Here is an 18574-nt window from a genome sequence, read left to right as displayed (position 1 = left end):
CATTGGGGTACATGTGTCTCTTGCAACTCTGGTTTCCTCAGTGTGTGTGCCCAGCAGTGGGATTGCTGGGTCATGAGGCAGTTCTATCTGCAATTTTTTAAGGAATCTCCACACTGTTCTCCATAGTGGCTGTACTAGTTTGCATTCCCACCAACAGTGTAAGAGGGTTCCCTTTTCTCCACACCCTCTCCAGCATTTATTGCTTGCAGACTTTTGGATCGCAGCCATTCTGACTGGTGTGTAATGGTACCTCATTGTGGTCTTGATTTGCGTTTCTCTGATAATGAGTGATGTTGAGCATCTTCTGACAACTTTTGAAGATTCAACTCTAAGCATAATTTCAGCCATCACTTTAGGAGTTCAAGGTAGCTGTTCACACTGATAACCAAACCATTTCTAGCCTTGAGTTAAGGTAATCTGTTCACACCGATGGAGGGGTAAAGATGGAAATTCATATTCAGAAGTATGGTTTCTCCATATTTTTCCCTAAAGGCATGTTATTTTCCTTTTGTCATTTGGTACCAACTGTTGAACTACATCACTTTGAGATATATGGGAACTTTTTTTTTTAACATGGTTGGCTTCAAGTCTCAATATATTAAATGAGAAGGGAACATGGAAAATAGTGGTCCCTTCCAAAGACCATCAAATCATTCTTTTAAGGGACTCTGTAGCTAAACCTTTCACTTTTTTTTTTCATTTCTTTGTAAGAAACTGTCCACACACAGCTCCTTTAATCTAATGAAAGGTGATTCATCAGGGAAAAGTTCTAGGGTACTGGTGAGATACCATCTTTAAAGGATACGTTAGGACTTGCCCTCTGAGAGAAAGAACCAGAAGGAAGTTGACTGCTGAACTACATGTCTAAGCCGGAAGACTTATTTTCAGCTCAGAGAGTTGTGTTGGTTTAACGAAAGTATTATTCACAGGGAATGAGACTGGAAGATCCAAAAATAGTTGACTTAAGTCATTGCCTTTTTAAGTCTGAAGTCACAGATACATAATTGTATTAATTAGTGTATGGGGAAACCTTTTCTTCTTAACATTTAAAAAATTGTAGTCCTTATAGTTGTTTATAAGATTTCTAGACTCCTCCAAAGGGGAAATCTGAAAAAAAAATTACATTATAAATTATTTGGAAGTTTCTCTTTGTAGAACTAAGCCACATGTCAAACATTTCATATGTCTTATAACTCAGGCACCTACTCAAAACTTTCTCCTCTTATGTTTGATTATAAAAGAGTCCTTGAATAAGAAAATGAAGACATTTGCTGGTTTTCCCTGGGACTTTAATCAGTTGATATCTGACAGGTGCTTTTATTTTCTTGGCCTTGAAATCTTTCTGGATGAGATGTGGGAGAAATATTTGTGAATGCCCTCTTGGTTAGCAAATAAATCTTTACTCTTTTCATTTTCTTTTCTGTATTCTTAGCTCATCATCCTCCCTTCAACACACACTCGCATGCATGCCTCCAAAGTTCTTATTCCTTTTCTTCCAGTCCAGAGCAGAAAAACGCTTTCAGAGTTGGCTGACTGACTTGCAGCCACTTATCCGACATTGCTGAAGACACAGCCTGAATGTCCTCAGGTTCCATAGCCTATGAATACAAGTGAGGTATGTAGCGTTAACACCTGGATTCTGCTGCTCAAAATATTTTACTCTTGACTCCCATTAGGCCCAGCAAGGCTCCCGTAGGCATTCCTGGCAGTTTCCTGGGCTGGCTTGCATTTTACTAGGTTGCATCAGTGCATCTGGATATGGCACCCTCTGGGGGGTCTCTGGGTCAGGGGTCCCCAATCTCTGGGTCAAGGACCAGTACTAGGAACTGGGCTGCACAGCGGGAGGTGAGTGGCGGACCAGCGAGTGAAGCTTCATCTGTATCTACAGCCACTCCCCATCACTTGCATTCCCACCTGAGCTCTGCTTCCTGTCAGATTAATGGCAGCATTAGATTCTCATAGGAGCATGAACCCTAACCCTGAAGTCCAGGCAGAATATCCCAAGATTGCCACAAAAAAGAAATAAAGTACATAATAGATGTAATGAGCTTGAATTATCCTGAAACCCCTGCCCTGTTCCATGGAAAAATTGTCTCTTGTGAAACCCAATTCTGGTGCCAAAAAGCCTGAGTACCATTGCTCTAGGAGGTTGACTTGGGCACTTCCTATGTTCAGCTGGACTGTCCTCTGTTGTTGCCTTTACCATTTCTCTCTGCCACGCATCAGTTCAGTTCAGTTCAGTTCAGTCGCTCAGTCGTGTCCGACTCTTTGCGACCCCATGAATCGCAGCACGCCAGGCCTCCCTGTCCATCACCAACTCCCAGAGTTCACTCAGACTCACGTCCATTGAGTCCGTGATGCCATCCAGCCATCTCATCCTCGGTCGTCCCCTTCTCCTGCCCCCAATCCCTCCCAGCATCAGAGTCTTTTCCAATGAGTCAATTCTTTGCATGAGGTGGTCAAAGTACTGCCAGGCATAGCCCTACCCTAGTCCAGAGGCCATCTCTCAATTTTCTTCTGGCTTTCCCCTCCAATCCCCTCTTTTCAGAGCAGATCAAAAAGCTAGGTTAACAAGGTCGAGTGGAAAGCCAGATGCACGTCACTGGAACCTTTTCTTCCTTTTTCAGTTCAGTTCAGTTCATTTCAGTCGCTCAGTCATGTCCGACTCTTTGCGACCCCATGAATTGCAGCACGCCAGGCCTCCCTGTCCATCACCAACTCCCGGAGTTCACTCAAACTCATGTCCATCGAGTCAGTGATGCCATCCAGCCATCTCATCCTCTGTCATCCCCTTCTCCTCCTGTCCCCAATCCCTCCCAGCATCAGAGTCTTTTCTAACGAGTCAACTCTTCGCATGAGGTGGCCAAAGTACTGGAGTTTCAGCTTTAGCATCTTCCTTTTTAGTCTAATGTAAAAGTCCGCAGGCAGAGTAAATTCACTCACAAGAGCAGAATCTCAGAGGTGTAGGCAGCGGGCTTTGATCCAGTAAGGTCTCAGCCTTCAATGGGCCAATGTGATTTTGAAACTAAACAAACTTTTCTTGAGCATCTATTTTGTGCTCTACTGTGTGCTAGATACTTATCTTTTTTGTTTCACTTAATTCTCATAGTCCTCTGTATAATGCTTTTTTATTGTTATTTGCATTTTAGAGATGAGAAAACTGAGGCTCAGAGAGGATAAGGAATTCACTCACCCAAGATCATAGAGCTGATAAGGGTGGAGTTAGGGTCTGGTGACAGGGTACGTGCTTACTGTCTTATATGCATGCGTGTAACATGCTAAGTTGCTTCAGTTGGGTTGGACTCTTTGCAACCTGATGGGCTGCAGCAGGCCAGGCTCCTCTGTCCATGGGATTCTCCAGGCAAGAATACTGCAGTGGGTTGCCATGTCCTCCTCCAGGACTGTCTTATACACATTGTCTTCACTCTGGATAAGAAGTTACTTTCATCACAGTAAAATACACCTTAGCTTCTAAGAAGAAAAACTGCTCTAAAAAAATAGAAGGATGCAAACAACTCAATTTTTCTGTCACCCTAAAATCAATCAAAGTAAAGTCTATTAATTAAAAAGAAAAGATATAAATACTCCTGGCTAAAGCAGGTTAAGTGGGGTGTTTATACACCTTCATCATTATCACTACTATTTTCAACATTCACAAGAATAAATGACATAATTCATGTGAAAGTACTTAGAAAGCACCACATTAAGCAAAGATTCCAATATGAGAATGAGTAAAAAATTACTTTTTTTGCATGGAATTTACATGAAATTTACCTTATCCTAGTCTTGTAAATCGGTGGGCTATTTGTACAGTATTGTGAGTCGTTACCTATTAGATGAATAAACATAAACTCAGACTTTGTGGCTGCTGATCTGACACTTATCACTGACATGAAATTGTTTTAAAAGATTCTGTCCAAGAAACTTAATATTTTGCAGAAGATCTTTCCGTCTTGTTCCAGGAGCCCAAAGCCTTGAGTTGCTATTCTGTTGAACGAAATGTAATGCAAGAGAGTTAATCTTGCAATAGTTCCTGTAACTGCGACTCGGGAAAAGGAAGGGAGTGGAGCTTCAGAGACAGCCTCCGACCACAGAGAATGTGTGTGTGAGGGAGGGAGGCGGGGGGCTGGGCTGAAACCGAGGTCCGGGGAGGACAGTCGGGGGAGGACAGTGGCGGGGGGAGGACAGTGGGGGTGGGGGAGGACAGCGGGAGGTGGTCTCTGGCCAGACAGGCTGCTTTCCTGAGAAGGCCTTTTGTGTCGAGACCCAATATTGATAGTTTGGTTCCATTAATAACTGGTAGTTTTTAGGACATTGTTTTCGCCTTTCTGTGCAAAATATTCTATAACAGTTTTACTTTCTTTTTAACTTCCTTTGGAATGAGGAGGGATGAAGGGTATCATTACACATTAGAGCTTGCAAGGGGCTTTCCAAAGCTGTCTCCTTTCTAATTCTTAAACCAAGGTAAGAAACTAGGTTGTTATTCATATTCTCTTTGGCAGAAAGAAAATACCACTGAAAGAATAAGTGACTCAGAGCAGCTGCCGGGACCTGTACATCTGTAGCTGAATCTCATCCCCCTCCCCGCCCCCCCATCTCCTGTAACCCAGAGCTCTTTCACAAATTTGGGAGTACTTCCTCTGCTCCATACACCCTGGGTTCAGGGGGTGCAGAAATGCCATATTGAATGCTATTAAAGAAAAGTGTTCATATTTTTCAGATGGCATTTAGGAAAGAAGGCTAACAATAAGGAACACCAGAGAGCACTAGAAATGGCATACCTTTCCACTCTTTCAATCTTCCTCCAGTGGTGGCCCCACTATTCTCCTAATCTCCCAGTTCAGAAAGTCAACTTTGACTACATCCCGGCCTTACCTTACCCTGTATCACGGGTCCCAGCTGGTGTCATGGAGAGAATGTGGCAGATATGAATGCCGTCATGGGCATTCAGTTCAATTATTACCGAAACGGCAAAGGCTATCTGTTACTGTTACTATTTCACACTCTATTTTGACTGTTTTTTAAAGTCAGAGCGGACATAAACAGTATTAGAACAAATGTGCCTGGCTTGGACATTCCTTGACTAAGGAAGGGTAGGTGGATGACAGATACTCTATGGAAATTTGAATTGACAGCACAGCTGCAGACTTCCCTTCTCTGAAGAAAAACCTATTTTGGTCACTCACTTTGACATATCTGGGCTTCCTGGTGGTGCAGTGGTAAAGAATCTGCCTGCCAAGGCAGGAGATGTAGATGACCTCGGCTTGGGAAGATCCCCTGGAGAAGGAAATGGCAACCCACTCCAGTATTCTTGCCTGCAAATTTCCATGGACAGAGGAGCCTGGTGGGCTATAGTTCATGGGGTGGCAAGAGTCTGGTATGACTGAGCATGAGTGCGTGGTTTTGATGTATCTGCAAAGATGGTAGAAATAAAATTACTTCTGACACTATAGTGTTCCCTCCCCTGGTTCTAGTTTAGAACCAACACAATGAGAGAAATGTTGAATGTCCAACCAAGTAACAATTCAAATGAATCCCACAAGAACAGGAAACCAAGTGGAAATCAAAATATAAGCTGTACCCTAAAATTGCCATCAATAATCCCTGAAGTGAAAACAATGAAATTAGAATATTGTTTGGGTTTCCCTCCAACCTGATAACTGAGCAAGAAATCAGCCTATTTTCATCATTTCCGGTTTAAGAGTTAATGAGGTGGAGAAAGTCCAACAGAAACTGGGCAGTGACGTTTGCCCCTTTGTCAATGACAAAATCATGGAGCAATTTCCTGGTCTGCAAAAACATCCCAATAAATCTCCCCTGTATACCATTAGGAAGAAGTTGTGTGGCGCTGGGTGGACTTCAGAAGGCTGCTAACCTTGGGCGGCTGGGCTGTTATCCCGCTCTTATTGCTCAATGGAAAATTCAGCAGAATTGCTAAGTAACAGGAGACTAGGTTCAGGGCCATAAATCTCCGAGGGATGCTTGCCGACATCCCCGGTGCTCTGCAGAGTGAATTTACCAAGGTCACTCTTGCTGAGCTTCCTTTGAGTTGGAGGTTACAGCTTACTGTCAGGCCCAGAGCCAGGCTCTTAATCATCGAGGGAACCAGAAGGTGAGGGGTGGGGAGTCCGTGAATGGTACCTTGATGCCTGGTCCCAGTGTCAAAGGGAGCCTGGGAAGAAGCCACTACAGAATGACAGCCCCTAGAGAGCTTTCCCACCATAGCCAAGAGCCTGCCCTGCACCTGCGGCTTTAGCTCTGTTACTCAGTCGTCGGGGGACTTCCCCCCATTTATTGAATCAGGTATAAACTTCTGCCCATTATTTTCAAAGTCTACTCATTGTGCTTTAAACATCTGTACATATCTCCTAATCATTCTCGGATTTAGTCACAGCAGTCTTTGCTATCTTCATTTAGGTTTCTCCCTTCTAATGCTTAGTCACCCACTGATGAATGCCTGAGTTTCCTTCCTTTGAATTTGTTTTGGTGGCAGAAATACCAAAGGGCAGGAGAGGTTGGCAGAGTGTAAAGGCGTATTTGGAGGCCCTTTGGAGGCAGCAGTGGGAGAGGGGAGGAGAGTCCAACCAAGGTAAGAAATCCAGCCAGCAGCAAGAGGGAGCTCAGTCTACCTGGGGAGGAAGGAAGGTGTCTTAGAACAGCAGCAGAGCTGCAATGGAAAGATGAGGGACTCTGGAGCTCCGGAGCCCTACATTTAATGTTTACAAATATGTGTTATTTCATTCACTCCTCACTGACGTGTTGTTAGATGGACAAGGCAGGCGTTAAGCATTTTTGAGGTGATAAACTGAGATTCTGAGCGATTATAAGACCTTGACCATTAAGTCTGGACCTGTCTTACAATCATCAGTTGTGTTTATTTTATGCCAGGGGTGAGTAGTTTCTTTGGTAAAGGCCCAGGTTAAAAATATTTTCGGCTTTGCAGGCCACAGGGTCTCTGGCACAACCGCTCAGCTCTGCCGTCGTAGCATAGAAGCCTCTGTAAACATCCATAGTCAATACACAACACAAATGTGCACAGCTGTGTTCCTGCCAAGCCTTAGTAACAAAAACAGACAGGAGGTCAGATTTTGCCCATGGGCTCTAGTTGGCAGATCCTTGTCCTACGTCATAAAGTTGTGATTGACCACATGTCAAGGGTAAGGGTTCATAGACTACTAAACACTTAAGTCTGAATTCTCAAAATGCAGATAGTAAGTAATAGAGTATAAAGGACTACGACTTTACCTCACGTGATTCAACGAGGAAAGAACGTGGGGAAGCTAGTCAGTGGGCAGGTTATTGGATAGTGAGGTGACAGGAACTCAGGAGATGCCCACAGCAGACAGGGAAGGCGAGTGACGCCGACGAGCTGACTTTCTAGGTGCCTCTGCAGTGGGAGTGCCCTGGGAACCTCGTGGTTCTTTCCTCAGCTCTCTCCCGACTAGAGACCTGGGCATGCCTCAGTCGAGCTGTACACCTACATTTTCTACTCTAAGCACTTCTTCCAGAAGCTGTCACTCCCCTTTCTGATGAGACACATATCCAGGAATTTGCTTCCTGGAGCCAAAATACAGGCTCTTCTCTGAGGTCAAGACCAGACGCGTTGATGGGGAGAGGAGCTGGGTGACTTAACAGCAAAAGGTCTTTGCCTTTTGTCTACCCACTTCTGGCTCTAGTTGGGTGACCTTATTGTTTGGTGACTTTAAAAGTGGATAGATCCACTTTTCTGCCGACCTGACTGGCTAGATCTGCTACTAAGGCTAGGAGGGTACATAGGAGAAACCCTCAGGCTAGAACTCACTCTTTGAATGTTGTACATTTCTGTTTCTCAAATGGACTCACTATCAGGTGCCACAAGTCTCCGGTTCCTTCCATGGTCTTCAGGGTGCGTGTCCAGTCACATCCCATTCTCACTGCTCCCGCAGTTTCTGTCGCCCAGCATGGCTTTCCTTCACTTCCATCACCTCCTCTCCACTTGGCCAACCCCGGTCCCTCTTTAAGATCCAACTCATGACAAATTTGCTGCCTCCTTCATGGCACTTTCTCCCTTTAGCCCCTTGCTGCCTGTACTAGTCCTTTAACATTTTATTTTAAGCTGCTTTATGATCCTCAGGTTAATTAATTTTTCATGTGTATCTTGTTCTGCAATGAAAATTGAGCTACTTGGAGGCATTGGCTGGGTTTGGTCTGTATCAGCCAGCACACGGCTCTACTCACAGTACAAACTCGGCAAACACCTGTCAGGTGAGATCAACCCACAGCTATGATCTTCTAACATGGACGGTCTCTTCTCCAAGTTTCTCATGGCCTCTTGAGTGTCAGAACTCCTATGTAGCTAGCTCCTTTGAATTGTCATTGTTCCTTTCTCTCTCAGAACGTGACACTAGTTCTCCCAAGGGTAGGTTGGAAGGCGTGAGTGACAGCACATGAGAAATGATCCCGTGGAAACGCCGACCCTCACCTTGTCCGGGTCTAGTCAGTGTCCTGGGAAATCCATGAGAGCAGAGGCTGTGGGTCACCACTGGACCATTTCTCACCATCGTATCTCCTCCAGCTAGCAAGTGCCTGGCACACAGCAGCTGCTTAATAATTATCGCTGGAATTAATAAGTATTGGTTAAAGGAAAGAATGAAGGAGCAAGTGTTATCTTGATCTGGTTTTGGGTCACTTGCTTGCCTTACGGGAAGGGAAATGCTTAGTCATTCAGTCGTGTCCGACTCTTTTTGCCACCCTGTGGACTGTAGCCCTCCAGGCTCCTCTGTTGATGGGATTTCCCAGGCAAGAATACTGGAGTGGGTTGCCATTTCCTTCTCCAGGGGATCTTCCTGACCCAGGAATTGAACTTGTGTCTCCTGCATTGTCAGGCAGGTTTTTTTACCTGCTGAGCCATCGGGGAATCCATGGGGATGGGACTGACTGTCAGTAAGTGGGAGAGCTTAGCTGTCTTTCCTTAGCAGAACAGCTCAGCCCTCGATATTTTGCTCTCACATGAGGCCCATCAGACCGCATGCAAGTAGAATGTTTGCTGGCAGATGCCAACCTACCAGATCCCCATGGACCAGATTAGCATTGTTCTTGCAGCTGGTCATGTACAGAGATCCAACAACTAAAGTAGCTTTCTGAGGCTACACCTCCTTATATAACCCACTAGAGCTTGCTTCGTACCTCACTGACATGTGTTCTTATGTTTATCCACTAGAAGTTTGGAAATTCCTCCAGAGCGGGTGGGTCACACATACAGTAAATGCTCAGGGGTGATGATTTGCTGTTTGACTATTAAGCAAAACTTGCTTTAATGGCCCAAATAATATATCAATATTATTAATGATAATATTAATTAATGGTAATTAATTAATTACCACTTAATTAATGGTAGAATATTTCATTTTCTTGAGTAACACTTTCATACAAGTATTTTCCTCCTTGGGGTCGTTATGTAACAATGTACTCAGAAAAAGGGTCAGTTGTATGGGTTTAATAGGCTCATGGATGCATACATGAGATTATCTGGTGGCTCAGACAGTAAAGAATCTGCCTGCCAAAGCAGAAGAAGCAAGAGAGGTGGGTTCGATACCTGAGTCAGGAAGATCCCTGGAGAAGGGAATGGCAACCCATTCCTGAATTCTTGCCTGGAGAATTCAATGGTCAGAGGGGCCTGGCAGGCTACAGTCTATTAAGTGGCAGAGTCAGACAGGACTGAGTGAATGACACTTTCACTTTCACTTATGCATACTTACCACAAGGTGGCAGCATAGCAGCCCTTACTTGCTCATTAGGGTGATGCATCTCTTTTAAACTGAGATAGTGAGAGTCCTCACACCTTAAGTTTCCAAAATCTAAAAGTATATCCATATGACCTAGCTTTTAGTTAGGTAGATTTTGTAATTAAACACATACTCACATAAGTCCAAGTACTTGCACAAATATTCTCACATACAACCTCTCCCATATTCTCACATTCAAGTCTTTCCCATACAGAGAGGCTGGCTATTCTGTATATTCCATCCAACACTTAGTCACGTGCAAATCATGTGTATTAATAATTATGCAACCTCTTGTGTAAGTAGGAAAAGTCAATTAAGATTTGTTAATGAAATGTCTAAAGCAGTATACCAAGATTAATCCATTTCAGAGGCATTATTATTGTTATTACAAACAAGATGTCTCATGATTCTCGGTTGGAACAGGGATGGTTGCTACAGAAGGAAGGTCATATGAGGCTGAAGGAGAGGTGCATCGGGAAGCCGTCATCATCTTTTGGTTACAAATATCTACTGAGCACAAATTGTCCATTATTTCATTGTCTGAACAGCTGCCATGTAAGAGCTTAGGATTCAATGTTATATAAATAACAGAGAAAAAAAAAAAGCAGTGAGTAGGTGAAAAGGTAAGTACCATAACCATTATCTGAAAGCAAGGAGGGAAGCAAAGAAGAGAGAAGATAGTAGAAACAGCAGTATGGAATGGTCAAAAGATCACGGGAATAATAAGAAGGAGACCTAGTCTTGCCTTGGCTCTGCCCTTCCCCCTGCTTGGCCATGTCAGTTTCCCCACATGTAAAAGGAAGAATTGGGACTTGGGTCTGGGAAACTTTACAGGAATATGTTTTGTCAACAGTCGATGTTAGCGATACACTTCAAAAAGAATTTGTGTTGAAATAAGTTAGAGGATGCAAATTATTATTTTGCATCTCATCCTCTCCCTGTGCCCTTCAGAGAGTCACATGTATGTTAGCATATTGAAGGTCTGGAGTGAGGAAACTGGCTTAGCTTTGTTTAACCTGTCATTTCAAAGTTATTATAATTTAACCATTGAACACTTTTCTTCCTTCACTGCATTCAAGACAGAGCAGTTAACGTCACATTGAATATTAATGATCTTTGATAAATAGTTTGGGAAGCAGTGACTTAGGAAGTCTTTTAAAACCTGTCCAGCTCTAGAATCTGAATCAGAAGCTCCAGAAGGGTGGAACCAAGTCTGACTTACTTACTCCTTAGCTCTACTGCTTGGCGTAAGTGACCAGTAATATTTTCAAAATCAATGAAAGAATTGTGGCAATATAGGTTTTTCCCCTCTTTCTCCTAGAAAGCAAGGGCTATGTCCTCCGCTCTTCTGAAGTTAGGTACATATCAAATTAGAGCAACTTCAGCTAGGGAAAGGAGGCAAAGACTTCATTTAGCATAAAGACGCAGGGGGGAATTATTCTGACTTTCTTGGTGATGTAAACGCGTGATTGCTTGAAGATATTTGCTTCTAATGGGACTGGTTTTCCATTTCCTCTGTTGTCATGTTGTGTGTATGTGTTAGTCACTCAGTCATATCCAACTCTTTGTGATCCCATGGACTCTAGTCCACCCTTCTCCTCTGGCCTTGGAATTCTCCAGGCAAGAATACTGGAGGGGGTTGCCGTGCCCTTCTCCAGGGGATCTTCCTGACCCAGGGGTCAAATCTGGATCTCCTGCATTAGCAGGCAGATTCTTTACTGCAAGTGGTAGTCTTACCTGGAACCATATAGAAAAAAACCCATTCTGAAGATCACAGCGAAGAAAGGATTCCCAGGGTGGGGGAGAATTTTAAGAGACCGAGAGTCTCCTGTAGTGGAAGATAAAAGAAGAGAGATTCTGGAGAAGAGAGAGCTCTCTAAAGGATGATGCCATGGTGACAGAGTGATTGCCCCCCCGCAAATTAAAGAAGTTCGAGCAGCTGGTAGAATGAACTGAATGAGACAGAGGAACCACTCCAGGTGCTAATGAAACTCTGTATGGGTTACGGTGGGTATCCTGAGTCAGGAGTAAAGAACACACGTGTGGATTCTACCGGATTCTGGGTATGTGTGTGTTTGAAGTTAAACATTTCTCAGGGACTAGACCATTATGGTATTAAAGGCATAATAAGGGAAGGGACAAAGTGCTACGAAGCAAACTCTACTGATAGGAAAAGTACTATAGCGTGAGATTTCAGGCTGGACCCAACCAAAGACATCTGCTGCTTCCTGTGGACTCAGACACACCCTGGAAAGTGCCTGTTAAAATGCATTTTGTGGCCAGAGGAGAAATAATCCATTGATCCAGTAGTGATCATATTCACAGGATAGAGAACAGAGTCCTAGGAAGCAAAAGAGTCCTCAGGAAATTCTATTGGGGAAAGAAAAGCTGTAAGGAGGGGGCAGTGCTGCAGGGTAAGGAGTCAAGGTTCAAAGGTTGGGGGGAACTCCAAATATAAGATGTGGGAGGCATCAAAATTATGTTTCGTCTACTTTTACAGTTTTGTTCAGAGGAGACATAAAAAAAGACGATGTCAGGTAGAAAACAAAAGGTCTTAGAAGGCAGCCCAGGCCTCCCCATTTCTGCTTTATATCAAATGTCCTGGTCTTATTAAGTAACTTTCCTCTAATAATAAAGTATCAATGTTTGTAATGATTAAATATTTATACACATGTTTATATATTTATGTTAATTATCCATACAAATAACAATTACTATTTTTAAAAGGTTTTTTTTGGTGTGTACCATTTTAAAGTCTTTATTGAATTTATTATAGTATTTATTCTGTTTTATGTTTTGTTTTTTTGGCCATGAGGCATGTAGGATCTTAGCGCCCTGACCAGGGATGGAACCCGCATCTCTTGCACTGGAAGGTGAAGTCTTAACCACTAGACCACGAGCGAAGTCACTATAATTACTTTTTAAAGTTAATTAAATAAAATTCAAGGTTTAAGGTTATTCTTGTAGTTCTTCATTACTTCCTCACTTTTATTCCACCATGCTTTTTCAATAAGGAGAAAAAGGAACAGGGTAGCAATTGGCACTCTGGAATTGCATATAACTTGTGTTGTTGGTATTGCTTGTCATGTCTGACTCTTTGTGACCCCATGGACTGCAGCTTGCCAGGCTTCCCTGTTCTTCACTACCTCTGGGAGTTTGCTCAAACTTATGTGCAGTGAGTTGATGATACCATTCAACCATCTCATCCTCTGTCATCCCCTTCTCTTGCCCTCAATCTTTTCCAGCATTCAGGGTCTTTTCCAGTGAGTCGGCTCTTCAAATCAGGTGGCCGAAGTATTGGAGCTTCAGCTTCGCATCAGTTTTTCTAATGAATATTCAGGGTTGATTTCCTTTAGGATTGACTGGTTTGATCTCCTTGCAGTCTAAGGGGCTCTCAAGAGTCTTCTCCAGCACCACAATTCAAAAGCATCAATTCTTTGGCACTCAGCTTACTTTATGATCCAACTCTCCCATCCGTACATGACCTACTGTAGCATGTAATAGCTTGTAGCTTGTACTATTTCCATCAAAAGCTAGTGGACTCTGTCTGATAATGATCTAGAGTTAGTAAATATAGTGATAGACAAATCTATAGCTTACTTCCCTCTAAGTTATTTTGAGTGTTACCATGTAGGTGCTCTATGGAGATAAGTCGTGTACGTGAATGTCACTTAGCACCCTGTACCTGTAATACTGCAAGAAGGTTGACACTACAAACCAAGCTCATCTTTCTAGCTGTGAAGACAGAAGATTGAATGGGAAGAATCCCTGACTGCACAGCAGTTTTCAAGAAAGTTTTTGCCAGGCTGGCAGGGTTGGGGTGGGGTTGAGAAACCCAAGGTACCTATTAGAGGGGTCCTGACTCTCACAGGAACAGGCCTGCACTAGTTCCCTACTTCTTGGCCATCGACTGGGAGCAGCCTGCTGGAAGCATGGTCTAGGTTTGACCATGGCAGTGGATCCAAGCATCAATCAGTAAGCTATTCTCTCTGCAGCAGGAGAGCTGAGCCAGACACTTTCCTGTGTTCACACCATATACACTTATGTATATAAAAATGTACAGGAATTCCCTGGTGGTCCAGTGGTTAGGACTCAGCACTTTCAATGGCATGGTCACTGGTTCAACCCCTGGTTGGGGAACTAGGATCGTGCAAGCCATAAAGAGTGAGACAAAAAACCAACCTAAAAAGCACAGATGTGTGTGTCAACTATGGTCAATTCCTGGGGTCCCCTGTTCCCATATCCCTTGCCAAGTTCTCACATCTGAGATGCTTTCAGTCACCATTTATGGTTTTCCCACCAGAACTGGTCCTGGGCTGTGGATTCTCCAGGGAAAAAGCAAGGCCCTGATGTGCTGGTTCTGTTGGGATTTCTAGGACAAGAGTCTCGTTTCCCTGTGTGTGGAAAGGGGAGAAGGGTTTAGAGAGCACGCTGGAGTCGTGGATTAGAGGGAGGGATTTGGTAGACTCAGAGTCATGTTGGGAGAGAGTTGTGGTTGGAAGGGGCAGATGGAGGATTTGCCAGAATCAGGCCACCAACAGTCACAGAGGGTGGGCTTGTCCTTCCAGAGGGAATATGGGCAGACTGAGAGGGGGATGTCAGTACATCTATCTTGATCCCTGCCAGGCACCCTTACACAACCAGGGGGCTCCCCTTTGGTGACCACTCTGGCACCAAAGAACTCCCCAGCTGCCAGCTGATATCCAAAACTCCTTTAGCTGCCATAAAGCCTTTTATTCCACAATTAGAAAAGTTTTAAAGCAATCCTCTAGTTTACTATGCTACAGTCAGTTGCCTCATAGCTAGGTGTGTCTGTCCCTCTTTAGACTAGAAGTTATTTGGGTGTAGAAACTGTGTCTTTTTCTCATTTAGTTTCCAGCACCTACAAAATGGCACAAAATTGATACCCAATAAGTTTTCTGTTGAATTGAATGGCATCATATAGACGTAGATACTTTTGGGAGAAGTACCATGGCAACCAAGATGGAATCACACCAGAGTGGATAAATACCTGGTAGTGTAACACAGTGAATTCAAGTCTCAACTGTAGGACCTTCCACCTCTAAGACTGTCGATGGATGCTTTACCCTCTCTGAATGGTCATTTCCTTCTTATAAAATGAAGCCAAAGCTCCTTTCCCTAATAAACTCAGTATTCCTACGAGTATTAAATGATAAAGGACTTTGAAATGTAAAATTAATGGATAAAGTTATATTACTTTTTGTTTGTTTTGGGGAATACTTGTGCTCAGCTGCATTCAACTGTTGTGACCCTATGGACTGTAGCCCATCAGGCTCCTCTGTCCATGGAATTCTCCAGGCAAGAGTACTGGAATGGGTTGCCATTTCCTACTCCAGGGATCTTCCAGACCCAGGGATTGAACCCACATCTGCGGGGTCTCCTGAATTGGCAGGCAGGCTCTTTACTGGCTGAGCCACCTGCGAAGCCTAGGCAGGGGGAGTACCTAAGACTTAGTTTAAAGGTAGCCAGTGCTTGGAGCCAGGAGAGCACTTGGAGAGAGGGGTTTTAAGGATACTCGAGTCCTCCTGGGGACGGAGGTATTTTAGGCCTTGCAGCATTGTAATTGCCAGTTGCAGGAAATTCTAGATTTTAAAAAAATGTAACTTTATTATACAAAGCATGAAGTAATCCATGGCTCACATCTTAATAGGCAGTTTCCCTGGTAGCTTTTATGCTTTTTATAAACAGGAATGAATGCTATTGACTCAATATACTTGCTTTAATAATAAACCCAATAAACAACAGAGCCACCCTTTTATTGCTGGAGAATGGTGTTTGACTGAAGTAACCTACTGTCGTTTGGCTCTTCATAGTTTACGAAGTGTTTTAACATACATTACCATTTCTATTCATCACAATTACTCTGAAAAGGGAAAAGAATAGTTTTCATGACATTAGTACTTCGTAGGTGTTAAAGGAATTTGTTAAGAAAAAAATCGGTTGGTGGTTAAAAGCTTGAGATCAGATAGACCTGGTTTAATCCAGGGTTTTGCAACATGCTAACTGTATGACCTTGGAAAATAAACAACTTATCTCAGGCCCAATTTCTTTTTCTGCAAAATGGAGGCTTAACTATAATGCAGATATTTTTGAGGTAAACACAATAGCTTCCCATTCAGATTTCAGAGGGCAAAGGATTTGATTTGGGGATGAGCGTCAAGGACTTTCCCAAGTAGCAGTGCTGACATTAGATTAGCTGACATTAGATGAGGCATGTGAGGTTCTTAGCACAGAGACTGTCACATACTAAGCATTCAATAAATATTCAATATTAGCTTTACAAATAGCTTACAAAGTGTTTCACATACTTCACCCACTCCTCCCAATAACCTCATAGAGCTTCTCTTTACAAATGAAGAAACTAACACTCAGGGAGCTTATCACTTGCCCCGGTCACATTCCAGGCCAGTGTCACAGCCAGATCTTACACCCAGCTCCGCTGGTTCTCTAGCTGTGACCACTGCGTGCCCCAGTCACAGAAGCTGGTCATCAGCTGTAGTTATTTTTAAGAAAGTAGACCATGGGGGAAGGGTATCAAGCAGTATGATGAGCCTACTAAAGAACAAGAAGATTCTTTGCAAAGGATGAGTAAACTTAAATCGAGAAGACTCTAGTTTCTATCATCTCTTTTCTTCAGCTTCCATGAGCAGATCTATGATCTGAGAGTATTACTAAGACTTTTATAAATTCCTTCAACCCAGGTGAAGTCGTGAAGTCGCTCATTCATGTCCGACTCTTTGCGACCCCATGACTGTAGCCTACCAGGCTCCTCAGTCCATGGAATTTTCCAGGCAGGAGTACTGGAGTGGGTTGCCATTTCCTTCTCCAGGGGATCTTCCCAACCCAGGGATCGAACCCGGCTTTACCATCTGAGCCACCAGGGAAACCCAGGTACTTGATCATTTGTGGCACATATGAGAATTAGAGAAAATGAATCCTGTTGGTTAGTTGATATTTTGAGCAGCATTAATTACATTTCTTTTCTGTCATAGAAGTTGCATTATTATTAAAGATTTGGAAAACGACATAGAACCTCTAAGACAGGTAACAATATAATTGATGTTCTTTTCTGGACCCAAGCTCTATTATTGTTTCAATGCCTTTGAACATTCCTTTCCTTTTTCGACTGTGTGCAATTCTATCCTGGTTTGAAATCCAGCTTTATACTTTTGGGGGGTGTTTTTGTATAGCAGTGACTGGGAGATTATCTTTGTTGGTTTGGGTGGAGTTTTAAGGGTCACGTTAACATAATGATATGTGCAGATATCCAGGGCAAGTTAACTCAGGTGTGGGAGACTCACAGTGCATCCAGAACACAGGGAGAGGAGGCTGCCATGAAGAGAGGAGCTGTGGAAGGGGCTTCCTTGTGAGTGTGGCTCAAGGTCCCTGGGAAAGACAGGTCATGCTGTTCCCATGGGGGGGTGACAACATGGTGAGGGGAAAAACCATGAACCCCGACTACTAAGTACGATTGGGAAGGTGAGGTGAACAGAAAGGATATGAGGACAAAGAAGTTGTAGAATTTGCTTTGACTCCCTAAAGAGAAAAAGATGTGCGATAAGCCTTTAAGTCAAGGAAATCCATAGCAGATAATCAGGTAAGACTTACTGTTAGAGAGGAAAAGAAGGTAGGTGTGGTCATTCACTGTCCCACTCACCTCATCATTCATTCCTTCCTTCTCCTGCCCAGAAAGAATGTTTAAATACCTGCTGTAGACACAACCTGTCCCCAGGTGGTTCTTTTTAGGAGGAAATGATGACATAGTCTCCATCCGTAGAGGAGGCATAACAAACCTGCTCAGGGATTGGAGAGCATGTAGACAGCAATGTGTATGAATTCAGAAAAACCTGGCGTCATTTTTGCTGAGGAGCCATAAAGTCAAAAGAAGGATGACAGTCAGGGGAGGGTAAACTTCAAATGTGCTTACAGTTTGCCTAAGGTATCTGTGTGTGGAACTTTCATAAATTTAATGTTCAGGAAAACACCTGGTCCACAACCCTGGGGAGGGAGTCTCACGTTAGTGTCCTCAGTGATGTCTTTCAGTTGACTGGGTTTTGCCCTTGCCTGGACTCAGTGGTGATTTGTGCCCTACTAAATCCTATGTGTAGACAGTTCTGGCAAACCTAAATTCACTAAAGGAAGAATCCTCATTCCTGAAAAGGCCTGCTAATGATGACTTAATGGACACAGCACTAGCAGCAGGCCAGAAGTCTTTATGATGCTTGGACTATGGTACCAGGAGCTCAGAACTTTGAGGGCTGTATGGAGCTGCCCATATTTCACTGCAGCAAGAGGTGGTTACCTACCTTTTGTCTGTAAGGTCCTTTGTCAACATTAGGTTGTGGTGTGGAGAAGTCCATACGCTTGGGACCATGTATTGTTCAACTCAACAGACACCTAATGGATTGAGTAGAGGCCGAACAGAAGTGCTTCCAGGTGTCTTTTCCTCTCCAAATGACTTTTTCTGTGCTTCAAACTGAATACTTGAGTTGACATCATGCCCAGGTTTAACTGTTAGCCATATATTTTCTAGATAAGTGACATTAGCTCCCCTTTTGGATTTCAAAGACAGAAAAGGATCTTGAATTCAGGATGAGGCCTTGAGGACCTTCTTAAGTAGTGTTGACAGGTCTCCAGATGAGTTAAGGGTATTCCTGATATTAGGGACCGAGCAGTCTAGCCTTACAAGTGTGTGCACACACTACGAAATCTCATGAGGCCTTTTGGTAACGATATACTTTGTTATGTTTTTAAGATGTCTTCTTGGGTGGCCAGAATATTAGCCATCA

Source organism: Oryx dammah, unplaced genomic scaffold (assembly GCF_014754425.2).
Source record: "Oryx dammah isolate SB20612 unplaced genomic scaffold, SCBI_Odam_1.1 HiC_scaffold_22, whole genome shotgun sequence".
NCBI lineage: Eukaryota > Metazoa > Chordata > Mammalia > Artiodactyla > Bovidae > Oryx > Oryx dammah.
Note: the sequence above shows the minus strand (reverse complement) of the source record.